Genomic DNA, 6,666 nt, shown 5'->3' with positions numbered 1-6,666 from the left:
ATATTGAGTTAGGAATCACATTATGTATTCTTTAAGGGGAGACAGAAAAGTAAGAGGTTTTTTTCCTACTTTTGTAAGTCTGTTTTGAATAGTAAGAAATTCCATATGAGATTACAATTTGGGGCCAGAAGCCAGTATACAATGTCAAAAGATGATTGTCAATATTCAGTCAGTGAGGACACCACCAGAAGAGACAGCTAAACAGTAATAATAAGGTGGGGGGATGTGTGTTCTTTCCTCTACTGTTGTTGTGATCCAAAAATTTAAAATAAAAAATATGCACAAATGCATCATGGATGTTTCTTTTAGTGAAAAGGGGAAGAACATATCCCTAAGGGTTGGGAATAGAAATTGATGAGCTTGGCAGCAGACGTTGGAAAAGAGCAGTGATAGCCAACCTGACTAATAAGAAAAAAATGTTGCAAATAAGCACAAGTACCAAAAAAGCAACAAAGTTTGAATTGCGCAGAGAAACAAAATGGTCTTGTAATAGCCCCTGGGGGAGGATTTCTTGTGACAATGAAATTTTCGTAAGTAACAAAATGGAAAAAGGGGACTCTGCCTGCAAGATCCATTAAGAGATAAACTATTAATCTCTCTATCCCATGGGAAATAATGGATTTTTTAAATAGGAAAACTCATCATGTGCAAGATATTTCCACAAATCACAGGTCAGTGCATTTTATTCTTCACGTAGTCATCTGTGATAAAGAATCTGACTGGCGATTCCAGAATGATCAGTCTTCATAATGAAGGGTAAAGGTTACATCTAGCTAACTATTAATGTTTTGCTTGCAAGCATCTTGCCAGAAGAAACTGCTGAAATGTGCACCGAAAATAAGAGAAGATCCATGAATTTATTGTAATTTGATCAAGCCCCTTCCCTGCAATGAAGAAGATTTGTTTTGGAATTCATAAATTCCCCCAGCGTTTTGGAGCCCTAACTGTTAAGACAGGAAATTCTTAGAGCTTATTACTTACTATGTGTGCTCTCCCTCATTATTATTTAGATAAATAATCAGAGAATACTTATATAAATAACTTTAATTCATTCTTAAAACATATTACTTTGTGAATTTTCTACGGTAACTTGTGAAGAATTTCCCCTCCTCCCAAAGCCAACTCACTCTGTCTCCCCTCACTGATTCCTTTTGTATCTAGAAGCATTGACCAGCAGAGCCTTCAGGCAGACCTTCATGAAAACAGTTTTTCTCAGTTGAGCTTTTGATAGGTACTTGGCATCCATGAGTTTGTGATTTTACCCTCTGTAAAGCACCAGAGCACAGCATGTCTGTCTTGCTGTGAAAGCCAAGTTTGGGACCACACCACCATCAGATTGATTCAGTCAACTTTTATCTATCATGTTCTCACTGGATACTGGAAATCACACTTGTTCATAACACTGGGCACAATTCTATGAACAAGATTGACAAGGTCCCTGCCCTCATAAAGCTCACATTCCAGTATGTTGACTACAGTCCAAAACTAGGAATTGCTATGTAGGAAAACACTCTGGGCACTTCAAGCTAAGGATTTTTAGATATTCCTATGAATCAAGTAGGATAAGAACTGTAAGGAATGGGAAAATAGAAGCAGGGTATTGATCCCAAGAGAGACCTCCTGCTTAGGAAGCCAGTGTTAAATCAAACAGACAGCCTTAGGTGAGGGAATGAAAGAAAATCTTACTGTTTTTCAGGTAGGGAGGGCGACTCAGTAGGGGCTCAAAATAAAGCATTCTTGGAACAAGAGCAGGCTGTTGATTATGTGCTATGATTTGAGATGAACTGGGAAAGCTGCCAGTTGAAAAATGTCTCCTCCACAGATGTCTGTAAAATGTGAATGTTTACTTCTCTTGGGAGAGATGGCAGTTAAAAGAATGGACTTTGGAATCAGGCAGGCTTGTTTGTGAATTGCAGCTCGGCAGCTTAAGAACTATGTGACTTTGAAGTTACTTCTCTCTCTTCCCCTCAGTTTTGTCATCTGCAAAATGGGGATAATCATGCACATTCATAGGGTTTTTGTAAGGCTTAAAAGAGTTATTATAAATCAAGCACTGGCACAAGTGTCTAGAAATAGTAAATATTCAATAAGTGAAAGAAATCCTTAATATTATTTATATGATTGATTCAGTCATTCATTCATTCATTCAACTAACATTCATTGAACTCCCACTGTGTGCCAGGTATTGTGCTGGTCATGATGAAACAAAGAAACAATTGACTAGTAAATTGTGAAAGGTGCCCTAAGAAATAATAATTAAAAAAACACGTTAAAAAACACACAAAACTTTTTTTTCTTTTTCCAAAAGCAGAAACAGAACATTCCAGGAAGATGGAACAAAAAAACATCAGTGTGTGAAAATATTTTAGATCTGTTTCTTTCTAGAAACTGAGATGTAGATGGTAGAAATCGAATCATTAATATAAGAGGGTACTTCATCTTAAAAACAGAGTTCCCTTGACTTCTGTGGCATTGCACACTCCTGGTTTTTCTGCAGTGTCTCTGATAGGTCCATCTCAGTCTCCTTTGTGGGGTCTTTCTCCTTTACCACTATTTGCTGGAGTTCCTCAGGATTGTCTAAGATGCTTTTCTCAGTTCATCTATTCTCCTTAAGCATCTCATCCATCATCAATAATTTTATTGGGGTTTAAATTGCTATCTAAATTATAACTCCTCAATTTTTATATCCATGTCAGCTCTCTCTTACAAACTCCTCTTATTTCCAACTGACTCATATTTGCAGTTATTTAGTGAATATCTTCACTTGGTTGTCTTAAGAACACCTCAAAATTAGAATGTCCAAAACCAGCTTGTCTCCTTTCCAAAGCCCCTTCCAGTGCTCCCGTTCCCAGTAAATGTACTCTCATCCTCTCAGGTGCCCTGCAAGTGAAAAGCCTGGCAGTCATTCCTGACTCTACCCTCTCCCTCAATCATCACATCACCAAGTCTATTCTCTCTACGTCTTAGCTATAGATGGCTGTCTGTTTGTTGCACTATCTTCATTGACACCACCATAAACCATGACTTTCATATTGTCTCCTCGCATTTCGTCTACTGCTTTCCCACCTAATCCAATCTCCACAGAGCAGCCAGAAAATGCAAATCCATCTATGTCATTACCTTCTTTAAAGCCCTTCAAAGCCTTCTCACTGCCCTTGGGAAAAATTCCAAACTATTTACCAAGCTGTCTGCTTCTCACTCTCCTATTTCCAGTCATTCTGAAACTTTCTTTTGCCAGGACACTCTATCCAGGCTGTTGCTTACCTTTTAAATTTTCCTATGTGTTGTTCCCTGGGCCTGCAATGCTTTGCTCCCCATTTTTTCACCTAACTGTACTCAGTCATTCTTATGGTCTCACTTAGAAGTCACATCCTCACTGAAACCTTCTCAACCCCCTACTCTAGGTCCAAGAACCATGGATAACGGGGAAAGGAGAAAGGATGGGAAGAAAAAAATATGATCAGATTTGGCTTGTGAAAATCACTTTGGTGATGTGTGGAGAAGAGATAGGAGAGAGGTGAGAACAGTTGTTTCCAGTAGTTAAAATGGTAAGAAGGCTATTGCAGAGATCTAGCTGAGAGATATTAGCTTGGATCAGGGAGGTGGTAATAGAAATGGAGAGAAGGTAATGCTGTCAGAGATATTTTGGACATGAAATCAATAGGCTTTGATATTGCATTGTATGAGGAGAGTGATGCCTCCCTACCCCTCTGGTTTCCATGAGGAGGTATTTTCCTTAAAATTTCCTGGCTTTTGCCTCATCTCATACTCCTTTCACGTGATTGACGAGTTTCGGTGAGTAACTGGGCTTGCAAGTTTCAGCCTTTCCTCTCTTCTCTTTGAGTCTGGACTGCCTGCAGGGAGCCTGGGCTCTTGGTCTGCAGAGGGCCAAGTTTTTTTTATAGAGAGCCTGTCCTTGTGAGGATAGGGCTCCAGGGGTCTGCTACCATCAGGGACAGGGCTATCAGGGACAGGGTAGCTAAATCTTCCTAAAGCTGGGGTTTGGAAACTCATTTTTGCCACACACTTGCATCACATTCTTCAGTCTGCCTTCATCAGTAGGAAAGCTGACACATTGATTTCTATTTTCCTCACTCTTATTTCTTAATTTATTCAGAGCTCAGATGGGGGTTGGAGGTGAGAGGAGACAATGAACAATGATGACTTAGATTTCAAGTTTATACAACTGCATGGATTACAGTGTTATTCTTTCCTTCCTTCTGTTTTTCTCCTTTTTTCAGGTGGGGCAGTAAGAACTCACACATTCAGAATCTGGAGCAAGCAGAGTTTGAGATAACTTGAAGAAGTGATATGGAAATGTCAAGTTGACAGTTGTACATACAGATCTGGGGCTCAAGGATGCAGCCTGGGCTGGAGATAGACATTTGAGTGCTATCAGCAAGTAGATCACTATTATAGTGAGTTGGAGGAGGATGAATCCAGTTTCACCACCTGCCCTGATTTGGGCAGCAGATCTGATGCAGGATATAGACAAACTAGCATTAATGGCAGGATGGATACATTCCTAGAATAATTCTGTTTCCAAGAAGATCTGTCCATCAGTGAGGAAAATTATATTCCTTGGAATGTAAACAGATACACCACCAGTTTGTGTTTCTGTGACTGGTAAAGTGGTCAAGGAGCAGCCACCAAAAGCATCATTCATTTCAGCTGCTCTCTAGCAGACTGGAGTAGAGGTAGAAGACATCACCAGGATAGGCCTCATGACCAGAGGGTCGCCAGAACAGCAGAGACATCGCTAAGCAACAGCCTGTTTGGATAAGTCATCATAAGTGATCAAATCATGTTTGCCATTATCCCTAAAATATTCTCCCACGGGACATCCAAAATAAGAAACCAGATACTGAAGTGGGGCAGCATCTGAAGCAGTAGCTGACACCACAATGGTGTAGTTCATGGTATATGCATCTGTAAGTGTCTTTATTAATTGGGCAACAGTGGATCTCTTTTGACCAATGGCAACGTAGATGCAGTATAGCTTCTTCTTTTCATTATTTCCATTGTTGAATCATTTCCAGTTAATGATTGTGTCGATAGCAATGATGTTTTGCCAGTCTGTCGGTCACCAATAATCAGCTCATGCTGACCACGACCAATCAGCACCAAGCTGTCCACAGACTTAATGCCAGTTTGCATTGGTTCCCACACAGAGATTTGAGGAATGATCCTAGGGGCTTTCAGACCAATTTGCCTTTGGACCTTGGAACCAACTGGACCCTTTCCATCAACGGCATTACCAAGGGCATCTACTACAGGATCCAACAGCTCCTCGCCAACTGGAACATCTACAATAGCTCCAGTTCTCATCACAGTATCTCCTTCCTTAATTAGTTTATCATTTCCAAACACAACAACACCAATATTATCAGCTTCCAAGTTCAGAGACATACACTTTATTTATTTTTTTTTCCATTTATTTTTATTAGTTGGAGGCTAATTACTTTACATCATTACAGTAGTTTTTGTCATACATTGAAATGCATTAGCCATGGATTTACATGTATTCCCCATCCCGGTCCCCCCTCCCACCTCCCTCTCCACCTGATCGCTTTGGGTCTTCCCAGTGCACCAGGCCCGAGCACTTGTCTCATGCACCCAACCTGGGCTGGTGATCTGTTTCACCCTAGATAATATACATGTTTCAATGCTGTTCTCTTGAAACATCCCACCCTCACCTTCTCCCAGAGTCCACAAGTCTGTTCTATACATCTGAGTCTCTTTTTCTGTTTTGCATATAGGGTTATCGTTACCATCTTTCTAAATTCCATATATATGTGTTAGTATACTGTAATGGTCTATATCTTTCTGGCTTACTTCGCTCTGTATAATGGGCTCCAGTTTCATCCATCTCATTAGAACTGATTCAAATGAATTCTTTTTAATGGCTGAGTAATATTCCATGGTGTATATGTACCACAGCTTCCTTATCCATTCGTCTGCTGATGGGCATCTAGGTTGCTTCCAAGAGACATACACTTTAACCTGAATAAAACCCTACCGTTTCTTTTGCTTGAACATTTCTTAGTCCATGTACATGGGCAGTATTGTCACCAATATGTAAAACATGCCCAGTCTCTTCAAGATCAAGAGAGGCATCAGCTGCAAGAATATGCTCTTCAAGAAGAGAGGACACCTCAGCAGTGCCAGTCATATGAAGATGAGAATGAGAGGCATGAAGGCTCCTTGCAGCAATGAAGGATCATCCCAGAGCATTTTTGGAGACCAGCTTGCTCTGCAAGGGAGGGCAAGGCTCACTGCTGCAGTGACCCACACAGACAACATCCTTGGCTGCTCTTTCCCAAGTGCTTCTTCTGCACTCATAGCCTGGAGACTGACTATATGGTAACTTTTAAGAAACTGCTAAATTGTTCCAAAGTAGTGTGTGGTGGCTCCAGTTTTTTCAAATCCTTTTCAGCACGTGGTATTGTCAGTTTTCTACTTTAGCCATTCTAGTGAGCGTGTGGCAGTATATCATCGTGATATTAATTTGCACTTATCTAATATGACAAATGGTTCTGGGCATCTTCTCATATCTTTATTCAGTCTGTACATCTTCTTGAGTGAAGTGATTATTCAAATCTTTTGCCCTTGTTTTGTGTTGAATTGTCTTTGTTGTTGAGTTGTAAGAGTTCTTTATGTATTTTG

At 40.2% G+C, this 6,666-nt stretch overlaps 1 pseudogene; it reads right to left on the bottom strand.

The window, feature by feature from the left end:
• Nucleotides 1-2,956: 2,956 nt before the first annotated feature.
• Nucleotides 2,957-6,303, bottom strand: LOC110146443 (ATP synthase subunit alpha, mitochondrial-like; annotated as a pseudogene).
• Between the last annotated feature and the right edge of the window lie 363 nt (nucleotides 6,304-6,666).

Source organism: Odocoileus virginianus, chromosome 5 (genome assembly GCF_023699985.2).
Source record: "Odocoileus virginianus isolate 20LAN1187 ecotype Illinois chromosome 5, Ovbor_1.2, whole genome shotgun sequence".
NCBI lineage: Eukaryota > Metazoa > Chordata > Mammalia > Artiodactyla > Cervidae > Odocoileus > Odocoileus virginianus.
This window is presented reverse-complemented; position numbering and strand designations above follow the sequence as displayed.